The 15,319-nt window shown below is 46.2% G+C and overlaps 1 protein-coding gene across 14 annotated transcripts in view; it reads left to right on the forward strand.

Annotated features, from left to right (window-relative positions):
• Stacl (Stac-like) overlaps positions 1-15,319 on the forward strand; it is a 723,254-nt gene that overhangs the window by 77,020 nt on the left and 630,915 nt on the right. The gene's annotated exons all lie outside the window — the stretch shown is intronic.

A 15,319-nucleotide genomic window follows, 5' to 3' on the forward strand; every position in this document is an offset into this window, starting at 1 on the left:
CCGTTTGCTTAGCGAGACTAAGCAAGGTTAAGCAACACCGTTTGCTTAGCGAGACTAAGCAAGGTTAAGCAACACCGTTTGCTTAGCGAGACTAAGCAAGGCTAAGCAACACCCTTTGCTTAGCGAGACTATGCAAGGCTAAGCAACACCGTTTGCTTAGCGAGACTAAGCAAGGTTAAGCAACACCGTTTGCTTAGCGAGACTAAGCAAGGCTAAGCAACACCGTTTGCTTAGCGAGACTAAGCAAGGTTAAGCAACACCGTTTGCTTAGCGAGACTAAGCAAGGCTAAGCAACACCGTTTGCTTAGCGAGACTAAGCAAGGCTAAGCAACACCGTTTGCTTAGCGAGACTAAGCAAGGCTAAGCAACACCGTTTGCTTAGCGAGACTAAGCAAGGTTAAGCAACACCGTTTGCTTAGCGAGACTAAGCAAGACTAAGCAACAAGTGAGCCCATTAACGCAGAGCCGTGGGTGGACACCACCACTTGGGGCTTGGGTCAGCGGACACTTCATTGATCTGCACTCTCCAAGCATTAGGGGAGACCTGATCCAGCAAGCTGTTGGTGAAGGCTGGCGTATTATCATATTACCAGCGTTGTATCACACATATTAATAATTTCAGAATATATATATATATAATTCAATGTTTATATGACGCCAAGAAAAGTTAACGGTTAATGTACATCTTTTATGAAGTTTTTGGGTTGGTCCAGAGAGGGCGTGCGTGTGGTGGGTCGAGGGGGAGTGGGCGCGGTGTAAGGGAAGGAAAAGTGTGTGGGTGTGGTGGGTCGGCGAGGAGTGGGCGTGGTGGGTCAGCCGGAGACTGGTACTAACGTCAAAAGAACCTTTTTTTTTTATCTTTCACAGGGATATTCCTGCGCGGACCTTGAGCCTCTGGCTGACCCGCTCCGCGTTTCTGATGTAAGCATCCCTCAGGGACCAGGCGGCCGGCGAGTCCTTAATCTGTCTTGTTTATTGGTTTGTGTATTCCATGTGTTGTATGCCATGTGTTGTGTCGCATGTGTTGTATTGACTGTGTTGTGTCCCATGTGTTGTGTCTTATGAGTTGTGTCTTATGTGTTGTGTCTCATGTGTTGTGTCACATGTGTTGCATTCCCTCTGTTGTATTCCCTCTGTTGTGTCCCATGTGTTATATTCCGTGTGTTGTATCCCATGTGTTGTATCTCATGCATTATTGTTATTATTATTCACCATAGTATTCACCTATTATTCACCATAAAGTGATTGCAAGCCTAGTGCTTCTGCTCCCTCTTATAGTATCCATGGTGAGACTCCATCTAGACTAACAACTTTTGTCCCCTTCAGTTCCAGCCAATGTTTCCTGACCTCACCAATGGTAATTCCTCCAGTGGTACCTGGTTTAATGCCCCCTCTCTTAGTTCACAAACTTCTTCTTGCTCTATTGTGAAGATTTGGAATCTCTTGTTGAGTTCATTTAACCTCCTTGTCATTCTCAGAGAGCTAGTCTGCCACTTTGCTGACTTTCATTACCTGTTCCTTTATTGACGGGGGGGTGTGAAGCAGTTTGGGGAGGGTTTTTGCTGTTCCTGCCATGTCATTTTCATAGTGGCTCTCTGCTTCTAAGCCTTACTCTGCGGTACTCATTCCTGCCACTCTGGTATCTTCTACTCTCCGGTGTTCTGTTATTCCTGTAATTTCTCAATGCCCTTGTACTTAGCTGCATTGTCTCATAACATCCCTGATTAAAGCATGGGCTCCTCCCTCGGATGTAGCTGTAGACAAACTTGTTTACAGCTTCCTGAAACTTACGGGAGATGTAATCCATCATGTCTTGTGCAGACTTTTCTCCGAGCTCTGTTACTCATGGTAATTCCGTAATGAACTTTATCTCTTCGTAATTACCCCTTCGGTATGTCCGTATTTGTTTTCTAGTCCCGTTCCTTGAGGAACCTATCCCTACTTTCACCAGATATTCAAGCGTCAATACACAGTGATCATTCATTCCCATGGTGGGCTTCCAAATTCATTTTCGTTTTGAGTGAATCCCAGGTCATGTCTAGCTGGCTACTACCTCTTATTCTTGTTAATCCCCTGACATGTTGGCTTAGAAAGTTTCACGTTGTCGCGTCCGATAGTTTTGTTCTCTCTGTTTCTGTGCCCCAGGGTAGCTCTTTGTTCTCCCAGTCTGTCATTCCATGGTAGAAGTCTCCCATGATTAGATATCGAGATGGATTCCTACAGGCGACAGAGGCTACCCTCTCTCGCATAGAAATATGCGTCCCATGTGTTGTGTGTGTGTCACAGTGTCACATGTGTCCCCATGTGTTGTGTGTGTGTCAGTGTCACATGTGTCCCATGTGTTGTGTGAGTCACATGTGTCCCATGTGTTGTCACAGTGTCACATGTGTCCCATGTGTTGTCACAGTGTCACATGTGTCTAATGTGTTGTGTGTCATAGTGTCACATGTGTTGTGTGTCACATGTGTCCCATGTGTTGTGTGTCACATGTGTCCCATATGTTGTGTGTCACATGTGTCCCATGTGTTGTGTGTCACAGTGTCCCATGTGTTGTGTGTCACATGTATCCCATGTATTGTGTGTCACAGTGTCCCATGTGTTGTGCGTGTCACAATGTCACATGTGTCCCATGTGTTGTGCGTGTCACAGTGTCACATGTGTCCCATGTGTTGTGATTCACAATGTCACATGTGTCCCATGTGTTTTATCAGTGTCAAATGTGTCTCATGTGTTGTGTGACAGTGTCACATGTGTCCCATGTGTTTTTATCACAGTGTGACATGTGTCTCATGTGTTTTGTCTCATGTGTTGTTTCATGGGTTGCCTCCCATGTGTTGTCTCATAGGTTGCGTCCCATGTGTTGTCTCGTGGGTTGCGTCCCATGTGTTGTCTCGTGGGTTGCGTCCCATGTGTTGTCTCGTGGGTTGCGTCCCATGTGTTGTCTCGTGGGTTGCGTCCCATGTGTTGTCTCATGGGTTGCTTCCCATGTGTTGTCCCATGTGTTGTGTCTCGTGTGTTGTCTCATGGGTTGCGTCCCATGTGTTGTCTCATGGGTTGCCTCCCATGTGTTGTCCCATGTGTTGTGTCTCGTGTATTGTCTCATGGGTTGCCTCCCATGTGTTGTCTCGTGGGTTGCGTCCCACGTGTGAGGGCGTCCCCTGGTGCATGGTGTGAGGGCGTCCCCTGGTTCATGGTGTGAGGGCGTCCCCTGGTTCATGGTGTGAGGGCGTCCCCTGGTGCATGGTGTGAGGGCGTCCCCTGGTGCATGGTGTGAGGGCGTCCCCTGGTGCATGGTGTGAGGGCGTCCCCTGGTGCATGGTGTGAGGGCGTCCCCTGGTGCATGGTGTGAGGGCGTCCCCTGGTGCATGGTGTGAGGGCGTCCCCTGCTGCATGGTGTGAGGGCGTCCCCTGGTGCATGGTGTGAGGGCGTCCCCTGGTGCATGGTGTGAGGGCGTCCCCTGGTGCATGGTGTGAGGGCGTCCCCTGGTGCATCGTGTGAGGGCGTCCCCTGGTGCATGGTGTGAGGGCGTCCCCTGGTGCATCGTGTGAGGGCGTCCCCTGGTGCATCGTGTGAGGGCGTCCCCTGGTGCATCGTGTGAGGGCGTCCCCTGGTGCATCGTGTGAGGGCGTCCCCTGGTGCATCGTGTGAGGGCGTCCCCTGGTGCATCGTGTGAGGGCGTCCCCTGGTGCATCGTGTGAGGGCGTCCCCTGGTGCATCGTGTGAGGGCGTCTCTGGTACGGGTCACGTTACCATGCTGGAGCTACAGATCCTGGAGAGGGCAGGGCTGAAAGGGTTGGACCAGGCGAACCTTTTCGAGGTAGGGCGGGGAACGGTGGGCTGCGTGGGGTATGCAAGGCTGGGGGATAAGATGTTATGTGGGGAGTGGCGGGCCTGAGCGGGAAGAGTTCGGGAAGGGTTGGGATGTGGTGGGCAGAAGTGGGGAATGGTGGGCCGAGGTGAGGAGTGGTGGGGTAAAGTGAGGTTTGGATTTCGGCAGTAGGTATAGTGGACCAAGTCAGGAATGGAAGGAGAGGGTGGTGGTCGGAATGTACAGATCAGGCAAGCAATGCGTGAACCAGCCATTCAAGGCGTTAATGCCTCTCTCCCGTCAAGCGAAGCGAGGGGCACTCTAGAGGCACTCTACACTAGGCGCAGATTGGCAACCAGTGCCCAAGTGTTTTCAAGATTACTCCCTGCACATGATGTTGTGGGGCAGATACTAAAGATTGGTACGGCCTGTGACCTTGGCTAAAAAGAGGGTGGTCTGGAAGACGCCGGAGAACTAGGGAAAGGACGAAGACATTAATTGTCAAGGCTATTGACCCCGAGCGGCCGATATGATCTTTAATATAGTGATGATCCGGAACCAAAAAGTGTGCTAAAGTAGAGGTGAGAGTCAGCGACAGAGCGATGACCCAGGGTGTGGTAGTGGAAATAACACGACAACTGCTTCCAGAGCTCCCTGGTGGGGAGACAGCCAAAACAACTTAATGGACTTTGTTGGTGACGAGTGTTTGTGTTTGAGTGAGCCTTGGTGCGTGTCTGAGTGTTTATACGTGGGTGAGTGTGTTTTTGCTCTTTTTATTTACTATTTGTGCCTGCAGGATCCAACTGTTAGCTCTTGGACTCCACCTTTCTAACCGTCGGTTAGGAAGGTCGACTCCAAGGCGGGGCTCTATATGCCCTCCCAGCACCTAGTCATTAATACCTGGCTCGCTAATTACGTCTCTCAGTATTAACATTTTCATAATACTTTTTTCTTACATGCTGTGAATGTAATTGGCTTCAACAACCTTTTCCTTCAGTGCATTCCACTCACCAACCACCCGTACAGATAACGAGAACTTCCTAATATCTCTTCCACTCAATTGCGTGTCCAGCTTCCACTGATGTTTCCTTGTCCTACCGCTTTTTAATTTGTCCACTTTGTCTATTTCCCTCAAAAATCTTGTATGTAGTTATCATATCCTCTGTTTTTTTTTCACTGTAAAGTTGAGAGCGTAAGCTCTCTCAACCTGTGTGTTGGTATGCATACGTTTTGCGAGCGTGTCCGCTCTATAAATGTTTGTGACACGTAGGTGCCAATAACTGTGTACAGGTGAGAGGAACTAATATGATAAACACACAGTTTTCCTCGCTTAACACTGGTACGTATCCCCAACCTGTCCTCTCGAGTTCTCACAGAGGACAGAAGATGATATGTATTAAATTGATCAATCCTGCTACTTGGCTTCCTCCCTTTCCCTCTATTCTCTTTCATTCCCCCTGCTCCCTACTATTCCCTTCTCCACCACACAAGTTTCTCCCCCTTTAAAGTATAAAAATAAGGGTACGTGAACTTCACATCAAAGCAATGTAGCCTAGAGACTTGCAACAAAATTTTTCTTTTGAATTCGTCATGCTTCGCACGGTATAAGAATACATCTTTGAAAATGTTGCTAATATATATATATATATATATATATATATATATATATATATATATATATATATATATATATATATATATATATATATATATATATGTATGTTTGGCTTGACATCACCGAGGCACTACACATCAAAAAGTCAACACCAGCAATCAACAGCCAATTAATACACAACTATATTCTACCTACTTCAAGACCCCGAACCAATATGGAAGCAGCAAGAGGAAGTATGGGCCAATAGACCTTTTGCAGTTACTTCCATTCATATGTTCACTTATCCAATTTATACCCGTTGTTTCGTGTTCTGTCCTAGCGACAACGCAACCTCCCCCATAGTGTCCACAACCACCATGGTCGGGGTCCTCCACACCACCACCACCATGGTCGGGGTCCTCCACACCACCACCACCATGGTCGGGGTCCTCCACACCACCACCACCATGGTCGGGGTCCTCCACACCACCACCACCATGGTCGGGGTCCTTCACACCACCACCACCATGGTCGGGGTCCTCCACACCACCACCACCATGGTCGGGGTCCTTCACACCACCACCACTATGGTGGGAACCTTGTGAGGGGCAAGAGACAGCTCCCATTCCTGGCGGTCAGTAACTGGAGACGCTGCGTGCGGCCGGCCCAAGGATTTATTGACATTTTATGCTCTATCGACGAGCTGCCACCCGACTCTTGTCTATACCCTCCTGCCCAAATGTGTTTTATTCTGTTCCTCTTCCAGTTTATATTTACGAGACATGCAAAAAGTATTCGGAATCCCCGTTATACCAACTGCTCTCTCAGCTTGGTGATTATCCTCGTTAGGATGCAATTAACTTAAACACTTCAGTTCAATCCAAACACAATATGAAGTACAATCTAGGTAAATTTAGATAGCATGATATACTGTTTGGCCTCCTTACGGGCCTAAGTTATGTTTTAACTAAACTATCAAGTTAGAAGTTAGTTATCAAGTTAGGGAGCCGGTCGGCCGAGCGGACAGCACGCTGGACTTGTGATCCTGTGGTCCCAGGTTCGATCCCGGGCGCCGGCGAGAAACAATGGGCAGAGTTTCTTTCACCTAATCTTACTGAAGCTTACATAAATACTCATACTCCGCCTAAGTAAAACAGAAACAAGCAACACTTAGTGGACCAGCCAGAGGGTTAGGGCCCGCGCAGGAATATCCCTGCAAAAAAAAAAAAACTTCTCACAGTACCTGGGGAAAGAGAAATATGGAAGTGTAAGGCAATAATGGCTTATCAAAGGACCAATTTTGGACGCAATGTCAGACCAGTCATGTAGTTATTAATGGTCATTCATTGATTCGTGACATTGATATAATTCATCATGCCAACCATGGAGCTCAATAATTCGTCAACTGTGGGGTCGATAAATAGCCATTTATATACTCATCAACTGATCAGTTATCAACACGATAAATGGTAAATGATGAACTTGACATTTACGGTATCAGGGCATTAATAACAAGGCAATCATTAACTGAATTATTGTTAGCCTTGTATTTGTTAAGTGATCAGTAAATCAATTATTAATTTACCAGTCAATTACTCATTATCTGTTGACCAGACCACACACTAGAAAGTGAAGGGACGACGACGTTTCGGTCCGTCCTGGATCATTCTCAAGTCGATTGTCGACACAGTGGACCTGAGAATGGTCCAGGACGGACCGAAACGTCGTCGTCCCTTCACTTTCTAGTGTGTGGTTTGGTCAACATATTTCAGCCACGTTATTATGACTCCTCGTCTGCACTCATTATCTATTCAGATTCAATAGAACATAGTAACTAGCTAATGAAGGCTTCTATAACTGGCTAATCAAGGATTCTATAACTGGCTAATCAAGGATTCTGTAACTGGTTAATCAAATACTCAGTAACGGGCCAACTGTGATATTAAGAACTAGCATATTAATGCCTTAATAACTGTCCAATCTCTGACTGGTAATGAAGTCATCAACTAGTCAGTGACTAATTACCTTCCATATTCCAGTCTCATTAACTGGCCTGGTTGGACGGGTCGCCAGTCAACGCTGTAATTGCCGCGGTCGACTCCGGGATGTAAATATATGAAAAATAAGGATTTACGAGTAAGCTTATTGACGAGGGTCGCGCTCTCTTTCTCTCTCTCTCTCTCTCTCTCTCTCTCTCTCTCTCTCTCTCTCTCTCTCTCTCTCTCTCTCTCTCTCTCTCTCTCTCTCTCTCTCTCTCTCTCTCATTCTCTCTCTCTCTCTCTCTCATTCTCTCTCTCTCTCTCATTCTCTCTCTCTCTCTCTCTCTCTCTCTCTCTCTCTCTCTCTCTCTCTCTCTCTCTCTCTCTCTCTCTCTCTCTCTCTCTCTCTCTCTCTCTCTCTCTCTCTTTCTCTCTCTCTCTCTCATTCTCTCTCTCTCTCTCTCTCTCTCTCTCTCTCTCTCTCTCTCTCTCTCTTGACCTCTCTCTCTCTTGACCTCTCTCTCTCTTGACCTCTCTCTCTCTTGACCTCTCCCTCTCTCTCTCTCTCTCTTGACCTCTTGACCTCTGGTTCTTGTAATTAATATTCTGGTCTTTCCTGTGTGTACCTGTTAATAATTACCTGTTTTGAAACAAAACCATGGGAGGCCAAGGGGAATATGGGTACAAACTTGAGGGAATTTAGACAAATTATTTTTAGTGTAAGGTTAGCGAACAACTGGATTGGACTACAGGGGGAAATAGTAGAAGCTAAAACAATGATTACTTTCAAAATTAAATATGAAAAAATAGGTAAAGCCGGGAGTCTGCATAGTAGTTAACTGACAGCTGATCTGGCAGGGTACAGCTGGAGTCACCATTCTCAACCCTGCAATCATATGTAGTGTACACACACACACACACACACACACACACACACACACACACACACACACACACACACACACACACACACACACACACACACACAGGAGGAAGCTACAAGATGACCTAGACAGACTGAATGATTAGTACAACAAATGGTTACTAAAGTTCAACCCGAGTAAATGCAAGGTAATGAAACTAGGCGGTGGAAACAGGAGGCCAGACACAGGATACCGAATGGGAGATGAAGTACTGCATGAAATGGACAGAGAGAAAGATCTAGGAGTTGATATCACACCAAACCTGTCTCCTGAAGCCCACATAAAATAATTACATCTGCGGCATACGCGAGGCTGGCTAACATCAGAACTGCCTTCAGGAACCTGTGTAAGGAATCATTCCGAACCATGTATACCACATACGTGTGACCAATCCTTGATTATGCGGCCCCAGCATGGAGCCCGTACCTTGTCAAAACACAAGACGAAGCTGGAAAAAGTTCAGAAATATGCCACTAGGCTAGTCCCAGAACTAAGAGGCATGAGTTACAAGAAAAGGTTCCGTGAGATGCACTTCACGACACTGGAAGACAGAAGAGTAAGGGGAGAGATGATCACTACCAACAAAATTCTCAGAGGAATTGACAGGGTAGATAAGGATAAACTTTTTAATACGGGTGGTACGGGAACAAGGGGACACAGGTGGAGGCTGAGTACCCAAATGAGTCACAGGGACGTTAGATAGAACTTTTTCAGTGTCAGAGTAGTTAACAGGTGAAATGCATTAGGCAGTGATGTGGTGGAGGCTGACTCTATACACAGTTTCAAATGTAGATATGATAGAGCCCAGTAGGCTCAGGAATCTGTACACCAGTTGATTGACAGTTAAGAGGCGGGACCAAAGAGCCAGAGCTCAACCCCTCGCAAGTACAACTGGGTGAATACACACACACACACACACACTAATAGCCAGTGTGTGGTCCAACACGACTTAAAAGAGATTATCGGACCAACGTAACAATAGGGAAGACAGATGAAGCAGATCAGCTGTCGAAAGCCTGAGAACGAACGGAACGTGACCCCGCTCGCTGATCCACCTAACTGTCGGAGATTGGCGTGTGTCAGTTGTGTGTATCCCTCGATAATACACAAAGGATATGGCTTGTTACCCATCGTAATTTAACGAGGATCAGATGTGAAGCATGTGGCGTGCTGGGACAGGTGGCAGGGAGTTTGGGGTCATGGTGGGGGTAGGAAGCTTGGGGTCAGGGGGGGGGGTAGGGAGCTTGGGGTCAGGGTGGGGGGTAGGGAGGCTGGGGTCAAGATGGGGGTAGGGAGCTTGGGGTCAGGGTGGGGAGGAAGGGTGAGTGCTCAGGACTGGTTGGTCATCTGTTACCTAAGCATTAGCATCTGCATATCTGCTGTCTCTGCATCACGTCTCTACATCTGCCTGAGCACCACCATCTTCTGCCTGAGCGCCACATTTGCTGTCTCTTCAAGTGCGTCGCTTTCTACTGCCTATCGCATATACTGCGTGTGCATCAACATATGTTGCCTGGCCATCTCTTTTCCTACCTGAGCATCTTCATATTCCTGAGCATATCTGAGCATCACAATTTAATGTCTAAGGATCATCTGCCTAAGTATCACCATCTCCTGCCTGAACAGCATAGCAACCTGAGCATCATTTCTGCATAAGCATTATATCTGCTTGAGCATCACCACCTGGTGCCTGAGCATCACCACCTGGTGCCTGAGCATCACCACCTGGTGCCGAGCATCACCACCTGGTGCCTGAGCATCACCACCTGGTGCCTGAGCATCACCACCTGGTGCCTGAGCATCACCACCTGGTGCCGAGCATCACCACCTGGTGCCTGAGCATCACCACCTGGTGCTTGAGCATCACCACCTGGTGCCTGAGCATCACCACCTGGTGCCTGAGCATCACCACCTGGTGCCTGAGCATCACCACCTGGTGCCTGAGCATCACTACCTGGCGCCTGACCATCACCACCTGGGGCCTGAGCATCACCATCTGGTGCCTGAGCATCACCACCTGGTGCCTGAGCATCACCATCTGGTGCCTGACCATCACCACCTGGTGCCTGACCATCACCACTTGGTGCCTGAGCATCACCACCTGGTGCCTGAGCACCACGTCTGCCTAAGCAGCACCATCTCCCATTGTATCACATCTGCCTGACCACCGCTATAAGCTGCCTGAGCATCACATGTGCTGTTTGCGTGTGCGCACACTGGTAGCTCATTGCAAACTAAGCTTGCTAATAACCATTTCACAGAGATGCATTATATTTCCTACAGATAAATAAACAAACATTTCAAGGCAGTGAGATGGTAAACACCAGAAAATGTATTTAACATTTGATTTGATAAATCTTTCACAGCTTTATCTAGTCAGTAATATTGCTTCCTTCACTAAGCATTCATAAGTCTGGCATCTCGGGAAGCCAATTACAGCCGCCTGATTATACCAAAGGAGAAAGCTTATAAAGCTAAGGCTTAGCATTGGTATAATTGGAAGCCATAAGCAATCGTCTTTAATATGTCTCCCTGACATTCATCTGCTTATCTTCTTCACCGGTGAGTTCTCCTTCCCTCTGCCTCTCCTCTTCCTTTTCTCACATTCCCTTTGACCCGTTATTCTACCCCCTCCTGTTCCCCTCTACTCTCACCCACACCTCTACCCCTTCCGTCTCCTACTCTCATTCACACCTCTACTTCCCCACCATATCTATCACCCTTTCCTTCCTCCTGACCTCTACCTCTCCTATACCCTCTCTCCCTCAGCCTGCTTTTATCTCCTTCCATTTTACTTTCTCCCTTCTCTCTTGCTTGATACCTGCTTGATCCTATCCCCAACCTTCCTCCTTCCCTCCTTTCTTCCCCTCTACCTTCATCCTTTCCTACCCTTTCCCTCCCTTCTTCCCTCTCTCTACATCCTCCATTACCCACTCCCTCATGTAAGATTTTCTATTTGCATTTCAACGCAACATGTCACCAATGGACTGTCTCTCTCTCTCTCTCTCTTGGTGTAATACGCAAATTATCGATTATTTCCCTCAACTGTAAATCTCTGTGGTTCTTGGTAAGATGTGAAGCTTGGAGTTTAGCAGTAGACGCGGGGGCATGCTGATGCAACCCGTCCTCATTAACAACGGCCAGAGTCCATTCCATGCACCCGCCAAGCCCCATGTTTATGAATGAAAAACGGTTTACACACGACTCTCAACTGATGACGTCCGAACACTTCCGGAATAAGTGCTTCGCTGACGACTTTTGTTCGAACCACAACGGTGTAAATGCTACACTCACGTACTAAAAATTCAAATAATCGGCAACAGAACCTAAACACCTAACCTAACCAGTCCCTAAATATGCACAGTAGTATGCTAATATATAACAATATTAATTTATATATGAGAAAATTCCCATTTTGAATGAACAGCATTTTAAAATTGATGAATACGTCTTTGGGGTCGACCTCTGGGTGGCATGGACTTGGTATTATAATGGGTTGCGCAGGAACAAGCACATACTCACGATTTCACAGGATTTACCTGAGCGACTCTCTGGTCCTTCCCAGAGTGAAACACGGAATGGTCATATAAATACAATCTGTAAACATTGAGTTTGTTCTGGAGGCTAAAATGGCATCAGTAACATAAAACTATGAGTTTGTTTTTATTAAAGTATGTTTTTGGAGTTTAATATGTAAATTAATATGAGGGGGGAACTTTCTTTCCAAGTTTCAGTAATATGAAACGCAAAGAGGAAAGTTCGCGCGGAGTGTTGGTGGGCTGAATGACGAACCTTGCCAGACTGTGTGTGGGGGCGGCCACACCTGACCCGGTGTGGGCGGGCGGCCACACATGACCCAGTGTGGGCGGGCGGCCACACATGACCCGGTGTGGGCGGGCGGCCACACATGACCCAGTGTGGGCGGGCGGCCACACCTGACCCGGTGTGGGCGGGCGGCCACACATGACCCGGTGTGGGCGGGCGGCCACACATGACCCGGTGTGGGCGGGCGGCCACACATGACCCGGTGTGTGGGGGCGGCCACACATGACCCAGTGTGGGCGGGCGGCCACACATGACCCGGTGTGGGCGGGCGGCCACACATGACCCGGTGTGTGCGGGCGGCCACACATGACCCGGTGTGTGGGGGCGGCCACACATGACCCAGTGTGGGCGGGCGGCCACACATGACCCAGTGTAAGCGGGCGGCCACACATGACCCGGTGTGGGCGGGCGGCCACACATGACCCGGTGTGTGCGGGCGGCCACACATGACCCGGTGTGTGGGGGCGGCCACACATGACCCAGTGTGGGCGGGCGGCCACACATGACCCGGTGTGGGGGGTTGGGCACTCATGACGCGTTTTCAGGCTACAAAGACTAGCAGTGCCTCGTCCTACACCACACAACACCAGCAGTGCCTCCACACAACACCAGCAGTGCCTCGTCCTACACCACATAACACCAGCAGTGCCTCGCCCTACACCACATACGTTAGTGGTTACTTTTGTGTTATGTTAGTGGTTACTTACAGGAATTAAACCTCACGTCACTAGAAGAGAGAATAGTTAGAGGAGACATGATAACCACCTTCAAAATTCTGAGAGGAATTGACAAGATAGATGAAGACAACTCCGGTGGTACTCGCACAAGGGGACACAGGTGGAAACGTGAACACCCAAGTAATCCACAGAAATCATAAAGATTTTTTTCAGTGCCGGAGTAGTTGAATTGAATGCACTAGGAGGTGATGTGTTGGAGGCTGACTCCATACTTAAATATGATAAATCCCACTCGGGAATCTGTACACCGGTTGATTGACAGTTTAAAGTCGAGACCTAAGAGCCGAAGCTCAACCTCCGAAGGCACAACTAGGGGAGTACTTCACTGGGTTATATTTCTCTCTTAGACTAGTAAACTAGTATACTTCATTAATGTATACTGCCTCAAACTCTCTCTCTCCTTGGACCGCGCGCAAGTAAACCTACTCAGAACCAACCAAAAATAACTTCACTTCCTTTATTCACTTCTCATTCATCATTTCCATTTCATCACGTTCATTTCCATTCTTTGTCTTTCCGTACCGAGTTGCGGGATGGCACAGGTGGAGCGCGCGCGCCTCACAGGATTGAACACAAGGCATCTCTGAATACCTAATTTTTCCTGCAGCATAAATACTTTTATCCCATCCAGCAACACCCACCTCATCCAGCCAGCAGCACCCACCTCATCCATCCAGCAACACCCACCTCATCCAGCCAGCAGCACCCACCTCACCCATGCAGCAACACCCACCTCATCCAGCCAGCAGCACCCACCTCACCCATGCAGCAACACACAAGACACACGTGTGCCGTGCAATATGCATGTCCTGCAGGCAGCATCGCAGGAGGGGGGAGCTCAACAGCCGCCCTCAGGCTGAGCAATAACACAAAGTGAACACAAATTGCGCAAGAGACCATAGGCACGCCCCAAGACGTGATCCTTGGATGGTCCTGCCAGCTAATTAAACTAATTTTGAGTTTGTTACACACACATTTTATATATATATATATATATATATATATATATATATATATATATATATATATATATATATATATATATATATATATATATATATATTAGATAGTCACTGTGCTTTCGACTATCGAATACATACACCGAAATGTATATAGTCATGTAAAACTTGAATTGTTTTTCATAGAAACATTTAAATACGGATTTTACAGATATAGGTTAAAAAATTTACATTGATAAATTGACGTTGAGATTTTTTTTTTCAAAGATACCGGGAATTTTATTTAAAATCTTTTCTGCGTACGGAGTGAACTGTTTATGAAAGCCATAAAGTTGTACGAGCTAAGCCTTACCGTTATATATATGTATATATATATATATATATATATATATATATATATATATATATATATATATATATATATATATATATATGTATATATATATATATATATATATATATATATATATATATATATATATATATATATGTATATATATATATATATATATATATATATATATATATATATATATATATATATATATATATATATATGTCGTACCTAATAGCCAGAACGCACTTCTCAGCCTACTATGCAAGGCCCGATTTGCCTAATAAGCCAAGTTTTCATGAATTAATTGTTTTTCGACTACCTAACCTACCTAACCTAACCTAACCTAACTTTTTCGGCTACCTAACCAAACCTAACCTATAGAGATAGGTTAGGTTAGGTTAGGTAGGGTTGGTTAGGTTCGGTCATATATCTACGTTAATTTTAACTCCAATAAAAAAAAATGACCTCATACATAATGAAATGGGTAGCTTTATCATTTCATAAGAAAAAAATTAGAAAAAATATATTAATTCAGGAAAACTTGGCTTATTAGGCAAATCGGGCCTTGAATAGTAGGCCAAAAAGTGAGTTCTGGCTACTAGGTACGACATATATATATATATATATATATATATATATATATATATATATATATATATATATATATATATATATATATATATATATATATATATATACATATATATATATATACACGTGTATGTTTGTCTCTCCGACTTTGACAGGGCAAGATAGCTGCTATGGAAACTAAACTAGAGTGTTATTAAGCACTTAACCTCAGAGGATGATTCAAATGCTTTTACAACAGTTTTGTAAGAAAGTTTCTCAAAACTGCCGAGTTTTGAGAAAACGGAAAGCAGGAAACACAGAGAACAAAACTAGAAGAGACTACCAAGTGGAACTTCTGACTATGGAATGGAGGAAACGAGAAGATGAAGCGATTCCAACCAGACTAGACCTAATCAGTACACAAAATGGTGTCGGTGAAAACCAGGTAAGGGGGAGAGATTGGAGACGGAGACTAGCATACCGCAAAAGTTGAACATTAGAAATCAAAGTTCCTAATGACAACATCTCGGGAAATGGACAGTAATGAGGACAGAAATGGATGGAAAGAAGACGACAGGGACAGTAC

This window comes from Procambarus clarkii, chromosome 27 (assembly GCF_040958095.1).
Source record: "Procambarus clarkii isolate CNS0578487 chromosome 27, FALCON_Pclarkii_2.0, whole genome shotgun sequence".
In the NCBI taxonomy this organism is placed as follows: domain Eukaryota; kingdom Metazoa; phylum Arthropoda; class Malacostraca; order Decapoda; family Cambaridae; genus Procambarus; species Procambarus clarkii.